Here is an 18560-nt window from a genome sequence, read left to right as displayed (position 1 = left end):
TTTATATTTTTAACTTATAATTTACGTGTTAATCATAAGAAACGTTCGCGTAAAGCCACGATTCTGTCTAAGGCTTATGTTTCCCCCAAAAATACGGCAGCAGACGAAATTTGTTTTTAAGGTTTTTTATAGTTTTGATATCTGTACATAGATGGCGCTGCTGTTGAACATACGTCACAGACTTTCTCCCCCTTCCTACCCCCTTTCCGAAATCCTCTAGTAGTGAGGGAAAGAGAACAACTTAGGCGAAATATTTTTATCGGCCTATTTTGACAGCGCTAACAATGCCGGACTTAATCCTTCCACATGGAGAGGTCGGGAGAGCGAGCTGAGGTGTCGCTATCAATGGTGGGGTTTCGAGGGGGAAGTAAAAAGGATGTTTGAACCCTTTTTTGGCAAAGAGGGTGAAAAAATATTATTTATAATAAAAATATATATAATTATTAATAAAACAATTATTATAATAATAATAATATTTATAATTATTAATAAAAAAAATAGCGTGACGGGGTTAGGGCCTCAACGTGTCCGTCGATTGTCTCGACATATTCATTCTCCCTGAGTATAAATAAATACATTCTTGGTAATTTCTAATAAAAATTATTATTATTTTTAATAATAATATTTATAATTATTTGTAAACAAACTTTAAATTTGTTATTGGGAGTTTTAACCTTTTTATTTTTTGAAATATTTCCACGGAACCCCTGGATCCATCTAATTTACCCCCGGCATCGGAACCAATGAGATACCTAGGTTAATTTGATTGACGTGTAAGGGAGGCGCGTACTGGCAGACTGTGGATTGCGCTGCAAATAGTCATTGTACTCTAACAAATCTTGTAAGTATAAATAATTACATTCCTGGTCTAGGAGAGAACGTGGAATAAAAATGCCATTTACGCTTTTCAAATCAAGCGAAGCGAATCGACGAATGACATTCGTAATTAATTTGATTTGTAAGCCTGTTTCTTTGGGGGGGACCTCGATGGGAATTGCTTTCAACTTGACTTCCACTCTCCGAATTAAACGTCACCGAAATTATTGTAATTACCGGCGAGGAGGGACTTTGAGGATGACCTTCGGAAGTTCCAAATACCACGACGCCATCGGTAACAGTCATCCGTCAGCATCTGGGAGGGGAATAGGGATCAGCATGCGTCGAGCCCAAGTTTGATGGACGGTATTTCGAAATTATTTTTGAGATATTAAGGGGATAATCAGTTGTAGATTTCGGAAATCTCACAATCAAAGTTATTTCTAGATTTTCGGAAATCCGAATCTGATTCTTAGGTTTTTAAGAGATTTTCTCGGTATTATTATGTAGACTTTGAGATTTAAATCTGAATTTGTGATTTTAATTGTTACTTCGTCAATCCGAATCTGAGTTTTTTTACGTTGACTTGATATTTTATGATTTTTAAGTTATTTCAAGATTGTGCCAATCCTAAACTGATTTTGAGATTTTTGCTTATATGATTTTATGGGGTAGGTACATTTGTTCGAATTTCAATCGTCCGAACGGTGGAACAATTGTTCGAATTTCAATCGTCCGAACGGTGGAACAATTGTTCGAATTTCATTCGTCCGAACCGCCGAAATAACAAATGTTTCATTCGTCCGAATCGGTAGAATCACCTGTCAGAATTCTGTCGCTAAATTAGTATTTCTTATTGCTGTTTTGTTGATATTTTAGGTTAGGTTAGGTTAGGTTAGGTTCACGTTAATGTTACTATTTTCTTATATTAACAATATTAAAAAAAAATACCAATTCCTAATGTTTGAAAAAAAGTATAAACGATTATTCGAACAAATGAAATTCGCCAGTAAAGTTAACATAAATTGAACGACTAAATCACCAACAAAAGTTGTGATAAATTTTTCGGGCAAATGAAATACGTTTTCGGACATACGATCCTGTTTTCCGGCATACGGACAAATGATCATTCGAACTTTTGTACCACCGTTCGGACGAATGAAATTTGAACAAATGTACCAAAATCGATTTTATGGTTTTTAGGTTGATTTTGAGATTTTACTAATTTTGGAATTTTATTTAATTCAAGATTTCGATAAACCGAGACTAATCGTAAGATTTAAAAGTATTATTTTCTTTCGTTAATTTCCGGGTCTTAAATGAGTTTGAGTTTAAGAATTTATTACTAATTTTACGGGCTATTGCTGAGTCACCTTTCTCACTGAAAATCACGGTTTTTAAATTCTGTCATTAAAAGTAACTTTTTCAAAAATTAGTCACTATTGAAAACGTTTTTACGATTTTTGCATGTCATCAAAAATCTCTTCTAAACTATTTAAAAAAGACTAAATTGAACGCCGTGTGATTTAGCGAATGTATGTGAATTTTTTTTTTAAATCAGCTAAACTAATATCCAAGGCAATCTCTAGGCGTAAGTCTACAAGCGACTTTTAAAGCCAATAATTCCACCAGTTAATAATTTTGTTGCTTGTTCATTTTGGTGCCGCAGCTGCGCTTGGAAGGTCACTTTTCAGTCACTATTTTTTAGGGGTGTGCAAAATATTTGGTCCGACCAAATAATTCGATCGAATACCAAATCGAATATTCGAATTTTTTGATCAAATAGTCGAATATTCGAAAAGATAGGGGAAAAGTATTTGGTATTTTCAAATAGTTTGCAAACTGGTCGAATAACCGCGGGTCCTTTTCTAATTTGTTGAAGTTCAAGGTCATCCCAGGAGAGCGTAGTGAAATTTTCGAACTAGTCCTTATTTCTGGCACCTCGTTTTAGGCCGCAGCGCCAAGGACCGTATAAAGAGTACATGTAGCTTGCACGTCCCTTATCCATACCGTTTGTATTAAAACTTCTTAGCGAAAGGCAGAAGCTGTTTATTCTAGCGCCTATTGGTTAGATTACTAGCGTGTTCTCTTTAGTTATGGAATTTTCTAGAATAGCAAAGTAAAACTAAAATTGAGTCTAAAACGTAAACCAAGTCCAAGGGAGGAAAGTTGAAGTAAGTATCTTTATGGATTTTTCTGTTTCGAATTTTTGAGTTAACTAAATTAATAATTATTGATATAAAATTAATATAAATGCAATTTTTTAATTTGTAACCAAAGATCTGCTCCGTCGCGTTTTGCATATATTTAAAAACTTGAAATTTTAATTAAGTGTATGCAAACTATGAAGTATGTAGCATGTCCTTTGATTTCAATTGTAGTTAGTAGTTACTAAAGATTAAAAGTCGCTAGAAGACTTGGTCCTGGAGTGGTGCCTTGGGTATTAGCCTAGCTGATTATTATTTATTTATTATTTATTATTTATAATTATTTTTATTATTATTATTTTGACATGGTACCCAATTAAAATATGTATGATAATTGATAAGTTGATATGCACCGAGGGGCTGATCACTCCGCGTAATCGGTGTACAGAGCCGTACCTTTGACTGTACTAATGGGATTACGCGTAATCTTTGAAGTCCCTGCCTTTGGCAGTGGTAATCTAAGCGTAATCCGGTGTACAGATTTTCTAAGAGTGGTTAGCCCCTCGATATGCACTATATTTTTGTAGGTTACGATTAACTAATTTTGATCAAATCGAAAAAATTGTTCGAAGGAAGGTTGAAAATAAACTTAGACATTTTGTACAACAATTCGAATTAATTTGAATGATAATTTAGAATTTACCACAGTGGCGTAATATGAAATTATGGGCCCGCCTGCAGCCTGAGACAATGGACCCCCTTCAGTGTTTTTTATTAAGAGCCTTAGAGAAGGCTAAGTAAATAGTAAAATTTAAAAGACCATCTTTTAGGACGGGCCCGTCATTATACCACTAATTTACCAAGCTCGTCCAGGGAACTTTGTTCTAGGCTATACTGTATTTGGTTTAATATTTTACTATTTTCAAGTAAAACGAACAGTGATTTCAATTACTTATTTGACAAATATGCAAACTATTTTGCTATTTGAAAACCAAATACGTCGAATAATTTGATATTCGAAATACTATTTGGTATTTGTTCAGTTAACTGGTCTAAATTTTAGCCCTAAAAATATTCGACCAAATTATTTGACGTTATAAATATTCGATTTGGTATTTGCCGTGCTTTGAAATAAATATCCCCAAAAATGGTATTTGCACACCTCTACTACTTTTTAAATTATTAGTCACTGAAATCACTAAATTTTGCTGTTACTCAGCAACAGACCTATAGGAAGGTTTGACCCTACTTGGGAGACGCTAGACCCCTACAGAACGATTTAAGTCTGTGGTTACATAATAAGTTAAATATTTATTCAACAAAGTGATTATGAAGAAAAATAATTCGATAATAAGCGAAGTAAAATTTAAAAAAATATTTAGATAAAACAAACAAAAACTGTCAAATAAATTTCCAATAATAATATTTTCACTTCTACTCTCGTATGTACATAACGTTTGGGTCAATTCCCAAGTCCACGTAAATAATCTGTTAGTTTAGTCTATTTTTCCCACGGAACAATTCGCGATCTCCGCGTTACACCTTTCCGCATGGCAACGTTTCGAAGCACGCGATGCCCGTAACGACTCTCCCGGACTCTCTTCGAAATATGGGCGACTCTCTTATTTTATTCGCGCGTTTATTTTTTTTTTACTTTTTTTGTTTCGAAAGTGGGCGTGGTTTTGATTATCATTAAAATTCCCGGCAGGATCGAATCTGCTCAGCCGGGAACGGGGGGGGGGAGGGGTAGATAACGCCACGTGGGGGGATTGTATTTATAGAAGGGCGAAGGAAGAATGGGGGGGATCTGTTGGAAAGCGGGGAGGAGTCCACATAGTACCTTTACCCATATTAAAAAATCATTATGTAGAGGGGGTAGGGAACGCTAAGGGGGGCCCCACTTACCGGTTTCACTCCGGACCTCTAGAGGCGTTTTACAGCGGGGGGGGGGGGGGTGAGAACTGAAACAAGGTGGAATGAGAGATGGAAGGGTGATGTTACACGTTTTTTAGCGAGGCGGTATCATGCATAAATGCAAGAGCCGGTGCGATTAAAAGGGGCTCCGTTTGCACCATTGGCGACGGGAACTCGTTGTTTACCAGACCAGGAATGAACTTGAATCGTTGCTAATGTTACTCGCTTGTTATTTGTAATTAATATTATTTTAAAAATGATTATTAATATGTTTAGGATGAGTTAAATGGGAAATCTTTACGAAACAGAAAATTACTATCGCTGTGACGATTGGTTGGCTTTTTAGTTACGTTTGGTTGATTTCTTGTTACGTTTTCTTTATTCCGAGGGGTCGGACATTCAAAGAAATCCCGTACACTTTTCAAGAATTACGAAATTCAGCCTGCATTTCTTCAAAATCTGAAGATGTTTTCCAAATCTTGAAATCGGACTGTAAATCTTGATATCCGACGAGAAATCTTGAAATCCAACGATAAATCCCGAATTCCAAAATCCCGTACACATTTTTGGCGAATGTTCTGATCTATCCCAATTTTTGAGTGATCTTCAGCATCTTTAATTTGTCAATTCATATGATTACCTCTGTCTTTATCAAGTCCTTAGACTTCAAATTGAAGTTTCTGATGAGCAATAGGCGATATAATAAAGTAACGTGGCCTTCTTGTTTTGATGGGAAAGGCCACCTTCCACTATGCTTCCATTAGCTTTCCCACCAAAGAGCCTATGAATTCATCCGTAGGCTTCAACTGTACTATTTCGTTATCCCATTTTAACAAGTTGAGCAAGCATATCTGACTTTATAATATCGCCTATTCTAATCAGAAGCTGATAATGTTTCTTACGAGCGATTGGCGGATAAATTATATTAATATTTACTTATTAACAGTATTTTGCGTACAGTATTTCTAGTTTTTTTTACCGTGATTTCGAGATTTTCCAGGTGATTTTTAGTAATTCAAAACACTTCCTATTTTAAGATTGTTTTAGAATAAATAGACAGTTTCCAAAATCCCCACTAACGTTTCAAAATATTAATGTATTTACAAGTTATTTCCGCTCTAAAGTAGTTTCATAAAATTTATATATGACGTATCTCGCCAGTCGCCACTTACAATTTTGATCTTTGAAACGATTTCTTTTTTAAAAACTGATTATCATGGTTTTTTTATAACGTTTAATTTTTTTATTTTAAATTAAAGGATTTTATTGATTTTTAGTTTTAAGAGATTATATTAATTTATTTTAATTTAATTGAATTTGTTTGATTTTAATTTAATTGTTTTTTTATTTATTTGGATCATATTGGTTTTTATTAATTTTAGTTTAATTGATTTTTATTGATTTTAGTTTAATTGATTTTTATTGATTTTAGTTTATTTCATTGGAGGAATAAAAAATGGCAAAAAATAGGTTAGATAAAAAAGAGAGAGTAAAACTACTTTAGTTACACCTATAAAAAATTGGTTCTTTAAAAATTAAAAACTGAGCAAACTAAAATATTAAATACTAATTAAATTCAATTAAGATTTAATTTAATTCAAGATTATCTAACTGATAAAATTAAAATACCCGTTAATTGTATAAAAATTAATTTAGTCAATAAAATTAGATTTAAATATAAAAATCGATTGGTTTGATTTTTATGAAAATATTCAAAAAAGGGCTAACCCTGTAATTTTGGTTTGCATTACCATTTCATTCGTATTATTCATCAATTGGTCCAAAAAATAAGCGTAATGGTTAAAATAATAAAAACCAGTGAAAGTCCGCTGTGCTTTTTTACAATTTAGTGTCGGTAAAATCTACGACGTGAAAATTAGCATTAAAGCTATTGGGAGTGTAACATACATTATGTTACTTATGATTATAGAGAGGTAATAAAAGTCGCTAGATGACTTGGGCCTAGGGCGGTGCCTTGGGATTATTAAAGGGAATATAACCTCAGGTATTTGGTGTGGAACACCAACGCTTGCAGCTCTGGCCGCTCTTGCCTTCGGCTTTAAAAATGTTTGGCGCCACTGTACCGGGACATTTGAAAAATTGAAGGGGTCTTCCGTAAAGATTGCTTTGCAGGTTATATTCCCTTTAATATATCTCTTTCTTATAAATATACTTCTGATATTACACTAAAACTAGGAAAACAGCAAATAGAAGCTCTTCCCATTTAAGTGTTGAAAATTTCCTCTAAAAATATCTTCCATTACCTTCAGTGTAAACTAGGAAGTCATTGATTTGCATACGCCCAAAAACTGGAATATGAGAAATCATTCGCCTTTTTTCCGCGTGTCTAAAAAACAAGAATGCTTTAAGTCGAGCTTTAAGTTCTACTTCGGCAGAAGAGCTATTTTGGGGCGATGAGTCTTTGCTATTGCGAAATCAGTAATATGTTACTAATTCTGTGTTAGTGACTTTGCCGGTAGAAAGGTGATTTTCCCGGGTAGCTCGTGGGTGTGGCGTATTTTCGTTGCCATGGTGACGGGGCATTTGGACGCCCATGCTGATTACGTGTTTTATCTCAAACATAATCGTGTGGTGTGAAATTCGACCTAAAGGGACAAAATCTTTCGATAAAGTGGGAATCTATTAAACAATCTTTCGATCCAGCGGGACTCGATTAAACGAAATGTTTCGATCCAGCGGGACTCGATTAAACTAAATGTTTCAATCCAACGGGACTCGATTTAACGACAACTTTCGAAACAACTTGACTCGATTAAAAAAAATCTTTCGATCCAGCGGGACTCGATTTAACGACAACTTTCGAAACAACGGGACTCGATATAAAAAAAATCTTTCGATCCAGCGGGACTCGATTAAACGAAATATTTCGATCCAACGGGACTCGATTAAAGGAAATCTTTCGATCCAGCGGGACTCGATTAAAGGAAATATTTCGATCTAACGGGACTCGTTTAAAACGAAATATTTGGACCCAACGGAACTCGATTAAATGAAATCATTCTACTCACGATGTCAGTAGAACTCGCACGAGTACTTTCTAAATGATAAACAACCCGGGAAATTCCTTAGCGGAAATTAAAACTCCATAACCATATTGTCGATAAGCCATTTTTAATTAATTGTTTAATTGAGACAAACAAACCGTGCGACACCCGATTCGTTTCCTCATTTGTCGGCGTTCGTTGCTGCGATGCGGCTCAATTCCAAATTGGCCGCGTTCGTTGCCCAAAGAATGAGACGACGATTATTAAAGCGTACTCGGATACTCCCAGAAGGGGGCGCCAGATTGAGGGAGGGAGGGGGGGATTGGTCGCGCGTGAACTCGCACGACATTCAGCAATAAAGAAATCGTGACTGAAAAGCCCCTCTCCCTTCTCGCCCCCCCCCCTCCCTTCTCGTAACCCACTCGGTTTTTCCCGGTGCCTTCCGCCTCTTCAATGTATTTTACCAGTTGCTCCAACAACCCTAAAGCATCTGTAAGGTCGTTTCACCCAGTTATCATCATTATTATTGCGAATATTATGATACATTATAATTATAAATAAATATAATTTATTGGTATATTTATAAATAAATATAATTTATTGGTATATTTATAAATAAATATAAATTATTGGTATATTTATAAATAAATATAATTTATTGGTATATTTATAAATAAATATAATTTATTGGTATATTTATAAATAAATATAATTTATTTTCATATTTATAAATAAATAAATTTAATTTATTGGTTAATTAATAAAAAAATTTAATTTATTGGTATATTTATAAATAAATAAGTTTAATTCTTTGGTATATTTATAAAAAATAAATTTAATTCTTTGGTTTATTTATAAATAAATAAATTTAATATATTGTTACATTTTTAAATAAATAAATTTAATTTATTGTTATATTTTTAAATAAATAAATTTAATTTATTGTTATATTGCAATTATAAACTAATATAATTTAATTTATTGTTATATTGCAATTATAAACTAATATAATTTAATTTATTGTTATATTGCAATTATAAACTAATATAATTTATTGTTATATTACAATTATAAACTAATATAATGTATTGTTATATAATTATAAACTAATATAATTTATTGTTATATTATAATTATTAACTAATATAGTTTATTGTTATATTATTATTATTAAATACTACTATTATTAATTTTTATATTATTATACTTAAGTATTATGATTATTATCATTATTTGTATTGATTTTATTAATAATTTAAATTATGATTAGTCTCATTTATATTGATTTTATAAATAATAAAAATTATGATTATTCTCATTATTTATATTGATTTTATAAATAATAAAAATTATGATTATTCTCATTATTTATATTAATTTTATTAATAATTTAGTAAAAAAATATAGATTGACAAATATATTATTTTTTTTTAAAATAGAGCTGATAAAAACTATTATTTTAATATAAATATTTTTGAGCTTAAAATTAAATTTAAAGTTAAAGATTGTTTAATTTTTTCCGTGAAATTGGAGAATGGAAATCTCTAAAAGTTGTAAGAAAGAAGTCCTGGGAAGTTACAAGAAAAAAGTCCAGGAAAAAGCGAATAAAAGCGGTAAGATTAAACAGGACAAAGTTAGCTAATTTTAATCTGGAAGTATTTTGTCCAATGAAGACTTAAAACCAGAGCGGCAAAACGAACACGGTATAACTGCGAGCGTTTTTCTGGGAAAAAGATAATTGCTTTTGCAGAAGAACGCGTGCGCGAAATTGGCCGTAGTTGATCCCTTGACCTTTCCCCCAGAGGGACCGAACCACCCACTTCCCCAAATAGCTTAGCTAACAAGTCCCGCTTAATGGCGTAAGTCCTCTATGCTAACGCGGTGACGGTCGATGTAAAGCCGTTTTTGTGTGTTTTAGCCAGAAAGACTGTTAAGTAAACGCTTATAAGCTTATAGCGTTTATTTGAGTGGGGAGAAATCAGCTTTGCAGTTTGCCTGCTAATTAAATAGACCTTTGAGGATTCGCGTCTTCATTGTCTTGTCCAACTTTCATTCATTACGTATAGTTGACATCAAAATCAACCGGCCGTTTTTATGTATTGCTATACTGGGAAAGTCAGGGAATTTTAAATTAATTTTGGTGGCATATGGGTACCGTTTATAATAAATACCGGTTAGAAATTAACTAATTGGGACTTGAAGTTAAAAGGAACCACCTATGGACTGCGTGGTTCCTTTTAACTTAACATTGCGTATATACTTATCTCCACCACTCGCCCCCTATTCGGCTTTGCGTTGCTACGCAACTCGTTTTGAAATTTTTAATGTTTAGGCTTAGTTTCTCTTTTCGATATAACAGTCGCCAGCCAGATTTCCCGCACGGTACTGACGAGTCCCAAATAGGACGAAACCGGTCTACCGTTGGAATTTCTAGCTATTTAATTTAATTTAATTTAGTTTTTCGCTCGAAGATCTATTTGATCCGAGTTTCGCGTCTTTTTGTTTGCTCGAAGACCTATTGGTACGAGCTATAAGTAATTTTTTAAATTTTTTCGAATTTGTTTGGGGTTTAGCTTTATTATCCCTTTTCTTAATGGACTAATCTACTTATTCGCTAATTTTAATTGGGACTTTAACAGGGTTGCCACAGTTCCTTGATAACGAACGGATGCCAAAAATATGCTTAAAATTGCCAAATTTTGGCTTTTAAATTCAGAAAAAATGTCTGGGAATTTGGATCACCCTGATTACTAAACACCATCAAGAGTAAAACATGGCCACATCAAATATTCAAATAAAAATTAAACATTTAATATTAAAATTTAAAAAAGCCATTTATTACCATTCTAGTTTAAATAGAACTTAATTTTTATTATTTGCACTTGTAATACCAGTATTGGACTATAATTGATAATCAAATAATAAAATAAAAATTAAATCGTTTGTTTTATATAGTTCTAGTTAAAGCAGGAAGTTTTCACGTTACATTATTTTAATACAAATATAATATAAATAAGTTTTAAAAAATCTGTGATTTCAATCACTTAATATTCTTCCATGCATAATATAAATATTTAGAAAAATGGTTGCTGTAGCAATGGCAATCTAAATTACAAGTAGTTATTGACTTAAATTAAGATTTTAATTTTGGTTTACATTACGCATACCAAAAGTTTCCAAGGAAAAAGTTGAGTAAAATATTCAAAAATAAATTATATAAATATCAGATTTAATTTCAAGAAATCGATTTTCATTTTTTGTAATTAATAAAGCAAGGAAATTGACAAAATAATGTTTTTCCGTGAATGGGAAAGGGCCTCATGTTTTTGGGCCAGGAGTGCTTGGCCACGGAGGGCTCGATAGCAACGAAGCGTAGAAACACCTGTTCCCCAATTATTATCCTGCCACAACACCTGTTCCTTTTTGGAGTGCATCCTTTGTATAGTGGAGTCATGTGGTAAAATACACCACTTCAATGACCGCTACGCCATGTAAATGATGTAATATCATACATACTTGTAGATGTTAACTGTAATAGTTAGTGTAAGGAGCTGTAGGCTCTCGTGGTATAATCTTTTCTGATTATTTACTAATTTATTTTATTCTTCTTTACAAACTGAAATTTTTAAAAACGGCCGTTGATGGCGCCACTATCAATATTCAAGTGCTGTTTTCCGAAGTGGTAATTGCCAAACAATGGTCAATACTGACATGATTAATAATACCTTTACTGGCAAATAGTGGCAAATATTATTTTTTTAAATCGCCAAAAATTGTTTTAAACAAATTTAAAATTTGTGCTATTTTAGTAAAATATTTGGGGCTGAGTTGCCAAATTTGGGTGAGATAATAGATTATAGCCTAATTTATGTACTTATTTTCGGATATTTTTTAACGAAATATCGATTATTGTGAAACTGTCTAGGTCGTTTGCTAGATTGCTAAATACATCATTTTAGATACATACAATTTTTTCAACTGCTAAATTATTTCTCTAAATAAAGTGAATTGAGCTAGTGCGGAACTTATTTAAAGTAAAATCTTAATCTTGGATTTAAATGAATCGCAGACGTTAAATTAAAAAGTCCAGATATTTAACCAGAAATTATAAATGTATATAATAATATTTAAGGGAACCAAGGGAATTTAAAAAATGGGCCTAAAAAGTGAGGGAAAGGTTCGGGAATTTTAAGAATTTGAAAAAAAATTCAGGGAAAAGTCAGGGAATCTATGGCAAATCTTGCTATTATTATTTAGATAATTGAAATAACTTTGGTACTGAAAAATAAGTTTATGAAATTTATTAAATTCTGATAAATAAAAGTTAAAACTGTCTAACTTCGGCCTTAAAAAGTCAGAGAAATAACTTAAAATGGTCACGGAAAACAGGAGATAATATTGTGGCAACACTGTAAAAGTTCCCAGCGTCCATCGATATCGATTGAACGACTATTATTGCGTTGGTTCGCGCTTGATCTCAAAATACACGAACCGAAGTAAAAGAGATCTTTGTTTGTAAGCAAGCGTTTTCTTTTCTCTTTGCAGTTGTTGAAGGCGATAAATAAAGGATCCAGCGCGTTGCGGAAAGCAAAGTGAGGAAGAAGATGAAATAGTTCTCCGTTTCCCGCCACGATCAAGCCAAAAACAAAGAAACCGAAAATATTCCGCCCGCGAGAAGAAAGAAGAGACCGAACAAAGGATAAACGGTTTCTCTTTTACACTCTCGGACGCGAAAAAAACTTGGACTCGCTCTCGGAAGCGGCAGTGGGGGAAGGAAATTCGGGGGCGCAACCCGCGAAAAGCAGGCCAGGACTTGCCGGCGGAAGATATTGCAGTGGGGGAAGGAATTAGAGGGGTTGAAACCCCTCGAGACGACGCTATATAGCCAGTCCCCGGAGAGGATCGCCCCCCCCCCCGGTACGGAGGACAGGGGGAAGGAGGTCTCCTGTTTCGGTATAGTGTGGTGGTGCGGTAAAACGCGTCCTCTCGTGGCGACGGGATGAACTGTTTAGTGGCTGCGTTATCCGGCCAAGTTGCTCTTCGATAAACGACGATATTCTTCGCGTTATCGATTGATCAAACATCGTAGATTTGCGATTATCGAGATCGGATTACCGACTGACATTGAGACCCCATTCGCCCCCCGATTCAGTGAGTATTTGAATATTTATTACGCGTCTCGATAAGTGCCGGTTATTCAACACTGCTTTTAGGCACTGTATCAATTGTGGGTATAATTAATTCCTGCTCTGATTGGCAGTAACGAGTTAGTTACAGCTAGGAGCAACAAACACAAGGAGAACGCAGCTAGCCTTTAAACACGCTAACGCAGTGTTGCGTACAAATTTCATTGGACGAACCTTTACGCTGAACGTTTTATGGGCGGGGGGGGGGGGAGACAATTTCCGAATGTTTCCCTTGTGACGGCAGCAGGCGATAATGCGCCTAATCAATAAAAACTGTACGCAACGAAATGCACGACTTTTGATGGGTTGCGTTCTCCTTGTGTGGGGTGCTGTGTTTGTTGCTCCTAAGTTACAGTAATAATATTTATCAGAACGTATTTCTTAACTAATTATTTTTTTAGTTTTACCGCGAAACTATCTTTAACTTTATGCAAATCTTTTGTTTTAACACTTAATAAACCTTATCTTAACACCTATTCTAAACGAATTAACGCCTATTTTGACTTTATTTGAACCAAACCTAAATACAAACTAATTTAACCTAACTTTTATCATAAACCTATTGAAACCAAACCTGTTTCTAACCCCTATTATAACCTATACAATTCTAATCTAAGCAACTATCATAGTTAACGTAATTTGAACCAAACAGTGGCGTAGCTAGGGGGGGGTCCCCCGTTTAGGGCCGTTTTGGGATTGACATCCGACCGTGAAAAAAATAAAAACTTACACAATTTAAAGAAATTCAAAAAAAAAAATTGCACGTTTTGACTAGTAAGTAGCACACCATGACATCCGCACCGGGTGCCACCCATGCTAGCTACGTGATTCGAACCAACCTTATCCTAACTCTTATCTTAGGCCAAATCTTCACTAAATTTCAACCCATCCTTATCCCCACTTGAAACAAATTATCTTTATCCAAGCCCCTATCGTAAAGTAGTTTTATCTAAAGAACAGAAATTAACAAAATACGATATTTAAATCAAGAAATACGCGTGTTTCCATACCAGTGGGTCGATAGTATACAGGGTGTTTCAAAAGGTTATGCACAAATTTTAAGGAGTTGTGGGGGTGAGTTGAGATGTATGCCTGTTTTTTCCCGCATTTTCCTACGATGAGTTAAAAGAGCGCCAGAGAGCTTCAAAGTGTGGCCTACTAGCCCTTGGTGTATGCTGCAACAAGCACAAAACCAAGCAGCAGGGAAATGCGAGCATTAGTTTTTGGTTCGTGTGATAGGTGAAAAAGGACTTTTTTGAACAAATCGAGGTAACCACCGTAAAAAGTAAACTTAACAGTATTTAAAGTCCCTGCTGCTTGGTTTTGCGCTTGTTGCAGCCTACTTCCAGGGTCTGTTAGGCCACATTTTGAAGCTGTTTGGCGCTCTTTTAACTCATCGAGGGAAAATTGGGGAAAAAACCGACATACTTCTCAACTCACCCCTACAAATTAATCCTTAAACATTTTGCATAACTTTTGAAACACCCCGTATATTAATCTTCTAGTAAACCCTTATCATAACCTAAATTACCCAACGTTTACTTAGAATAACTCTCAATTGTCTTATACCAGACACCAAATTGTGGTAAACTAGGGGGTTTTGCAAAATATTTTAAGGCTTGTTTTAGTAAAGATATTGTACTAAGGAAATATTGATATCGGAGTGGTGAAATTTTCTTAGTAGAGTATGGAGATTTTTAGGGATGCCCGGATGCACCGATATCGACGGTAATATCGGACGATATAAACAAAGTTATCTATCATAACAGTAGTTTAATGATAAAATCCTTGTAAGTTATAAAAGATGGTTCAGTACACTGTCATACCATTTTATTCTGATTTTATGAAAAAAAGTTTGAAAGAGCATATCCGAATATGTTTCTTTTCATTTTACTTGATACATATTTTCAATCACAAATCCAATATCGGTATCGGCCAATATCGGCATAAGCAAAGCCGATATTGGCCGATACCGATATTGGAAAAATAAGCCGATATATTGGCGCATCTCTAAATTTTTTCGTATCTATACGGTTCGTACACTACCTGGGAAACCTGGAAAACGTCAGGGAATTTGAAAATGTTTCCAAAATGTAAGGGAACTTTAAAATGACCCCAAAAAAATCAGGCAAGTAAATTTTTGAAAAAAAAAATATTTTTTAAGATTTTTATCTTAAACCATTAACTTATTCTACAAAAATGGTCAGGGAAATTTGTCAATTTGGGCAGGGAAAACCTGTAAATGTCAGGGAATTTAATTCTGGAAATTTTGTACGAACCCTGATCGAAGTAAGGAAATTTTCCGCTCGGAAATTTAAAAAATTAAAATAAAGCGGCATTTTCGCCTCATTTTTCCGAATCTAAAAGTAAAACTAAACCTCTAGACTAGTTTCTCTGATTAACAATGTAACACTATCAACTGTTATTAGATATATTTAAAAAGTTAAAAAAATTAAAAACCCTTAAAAAGTAATTTATGTTTCAAATTTTTATTTTTCCGATTTGTGGAATAGCTATAGAGGTATCGTCATATCCCGATAGAGATAGAGATAATATTATGTAAAATGACGTGTTTTTGCAGTCGGCGTACGAAGTAATGAAAACGCGAAACCGGTAGGCGTAATTACGGATCAATCGCATTCCGGGTTTGCCCATCATGAACGTTTTCTATTTTGGCCGAAAGCGAAAACGGTGGCAGACTAGTTTATTGCAACTGTTTCAATAAGCAGCCGCTAGAAAATGTGTTTTGGAGACCTTATAGGATCGCGGTCTTGTATAGCCTTATTGCGCGCAGAATGTTCTCCCACACGCTCTCCGTAGGCGTTTGATAGCCGGAGCTGAATCGCTCTATAACACGCCAACCACACTTCAGTTATTTTGTTTTATGTAACGTTGTTTAGGCTATGATACGTTCGACCACCTGAGCGTTAACAAATAGTTAATCGGAAAAATTAATTTTGGGAAAATATCATTTGAATTTTAAAAGCCAACAGGTTTAAGAGAAAACCCTGTGAATATTAAGATTTAGTTTCAGTTTTAGGTAAATTTTTCTGTGGTTTCGTCTTTGGTAGAATAACTTTTTATGTAGATAAATTCTACAATTTGTTTAAATAGAAAATAGTTATGGTTTCAACGAGGGGCAGGTCACTTCCTCGATTAACGACGCACCCCTCGAAAGATTAAATTGATTTAATCGTGATTATTTTGATTAAATTCAATTTAATGCCGATTATGTTGATCAAATCACGTTTAATCATGATTAGAATGTTTAAATCTGATTTATTAATGATTAAATGACTAAAATTATTAAATCCTGATTGAAATGATTAAATCGTGATAAGTATGATTAAATAGCAATTAAAAATTAGAACGGGAATCAGAATGATTATATTGGTGATTGGAATGATTATAATTGTGCGTGATAAGAACGAGCGGATGATTTTAATTTTAAAATCTCTATTCGACCGATTATATTGATTAAATCGTGATTAAAATAATTAAATATAATTAAAATGATTAAATTTGATTACAATGATTAAATCCGGATTAAAAAAATTAGATCATGATTATAATGATTAAATCTCGTTTAAATCGTGATTAGATTTTCTATCCTTGATTAGATTTCTTAATCTTGGTTACCCTGATTTAATCATTTTACTATGATTAAGACGCACCCAAAATGGAAGTGACCTGTTCAAACTCAAAAACACACAAATCTATTTTTAATTTAATTAGGATTAGGTTTCTTTCACTTTATTAAACCCTAATTATTTCATAATTATTTAAGTAACCCTAATTGATCGTTTATATTACATTTTCAACCTTTAAGCACGTAAAAACACCTTTTTTTATGTATTTATTTTAGAAGCACCTCTGGTTAAAGTCTATTTATTTGTTTAGTGGAGAAATATATTCTAGGTTTATTATAGCGAAAAAACACCCGGATTAATAATTTAAATAACATTGTGCAGCTGGAATCGCGAAAAACGGAATCAAATTTGAGACTAAACTAAACATGCGTATTTTTTTCACGAAAACGAAGGTTATTTATACTAGAGTCGACGTCGATGTTAAATTGTCGGCGGCGACGTTACTAATTTTAAGAGCGTTTAGCGGCGGCGCGCCGACCATCTAGTTTCGGCGGCGGCGTACGGTTATTTCTGTGCGCCTTAAAAATGCATCAAAGAATATTCAAAATTGAAATTGTAATGAAACACGTATTCTTTATTTAAAAACACAATGCTAGCAATAAATTTAACCCAAGCTTGGAATAGTAGAATTGTCTGGCTTTGATATTTTTGGGTTTTTCGCGAAGAAATTGGAAATAGCACGGCGTCGCGCTGAAAAATTGACCTATCAGCGGCGGAGCGCCGAAAATGAGGCAAAAACCCGGCGTGATAATCGGCGGCGTCGGACTCTAATTTATACCCAAGAAAGCCTAAATAAACAAATTTAGGCTCTATGAGCTATTAGCACTTTATATTTCTTAACCGAAATAGTTTCACAGAACCCCTGCTACCTTAGATAAATCATAGTAGTTTCTACTAGTAGGAACTACTATTATTTATCCAAGCTGCAACCTAAGTACGCAGTTTGGGAAACACTGCTCTAGGCGATTTCTATGAAATTAATCTACCGTATTGGTGTGAAAATGTTTAGCGTTCTTTTCGAAATCTCTTTTTGTTAATGCACTGCCTTCTATAATACAGTATTATAGAAGGCAGTGGTTAATGCACCAAAAATGGATTCGTGCAACCAGAAGTTTATAAAATCTCGTACGCTAGAAGTATTCATCTACTTAACCTTCTAATATTATTATTCGTTTGGAACTTACACCTTCTTTGGAGCCCGTTGATATTTCAAAAAAACGCCTGAGAAAGGGTGCCACTGTTCCTTGGAAAACCTGGAAAAGTTGGGGAATTTGAAAATGGGTCTAAAATTCCAGGGAAAGCTAGGGAATTTTCATTTTGGTTCAAATGGAAAACGTTTACCAAAATATAGATACAAATTTACAAAATCTCTGGAAAGGTCAGGGAATCTCAAGGAATTTTATTCTGTAAAATCTGTGGTATCGTTTATCAAAATGTAACTATTCCCACGCCTAAGCGAAACGATATACAGGGTGTTTGAGAAGTCAGTACAGTAACTTTGAGGTGTTATAGGGGTTAAGTAAAGATGTATGACTGTCTTTGTCGCTATCCTTGCGACGAATAGGAAAAGCGCTTAAAGAGCGTTAAAGTTTGACCTAAAAACGCCTAAACTTAAGCTTCTAACGAACATAAGAACCCAAATAGAAAACCGGTTTTAAAGGGGTAGTAGGAAATTTTACTACAACAAAAAACACTAAATTGTCGAGTGCGAAACACAGTTTTATTTTTTAAAGCAAACGTTCAAAAGGTCGTCCTCCAGCTCCTAAACCAAGTCGGCAGCGACGAAGAAGCGATGTCCGTACGGACTGAAACACTCCAGCTGTGGTACGAATTTTTTCCGAA

General features: G+C 34.0%; 1 protein-coding gene across 7 annotated transcripts in view; it reads left to right on the top strand.

Moving 5' to 3' along the window:
- Positions 1-18560, top strand: part of wge (BAH domain and coiled-coil containing protein winged eye) — a 137047-nt gene that overhangs the window by 44283 nt on the left and 74204 nt on the right. For all 7 annotated transcript variants that reach the window (XM_090180377.1, XM_090180378.1, XM_090180380.1 and 4 more), the window contains exon 2: positions 12428-13033. The gene's annotated coding sequence lies outside the window, so the exon portion shown is untranslated. The remainder of the gene's footprint in view (positions 1-12427; positions 13034-18560) is intronic.

The sequence above is a fragment of the Leiobunum rupestre genome, chromosome 1 (assembly GCF_980474605.1).
Source record: "Leiobunum rupestre chromosome 1, qqLeiRupe1.1.hap1, whole genome shotgun sequence".
Lineage (NCBI taxonomy): Eukaryota > Metazoa > Arthropoda > Arachnida > Opiliones > Sclerosomatidae > Leiobunum > Leiobunum rupestre.
Note: the sequence above shows the minus strand (reverse complement) of the source record. Positions and strands in the feature narration are given on the sequence as shown.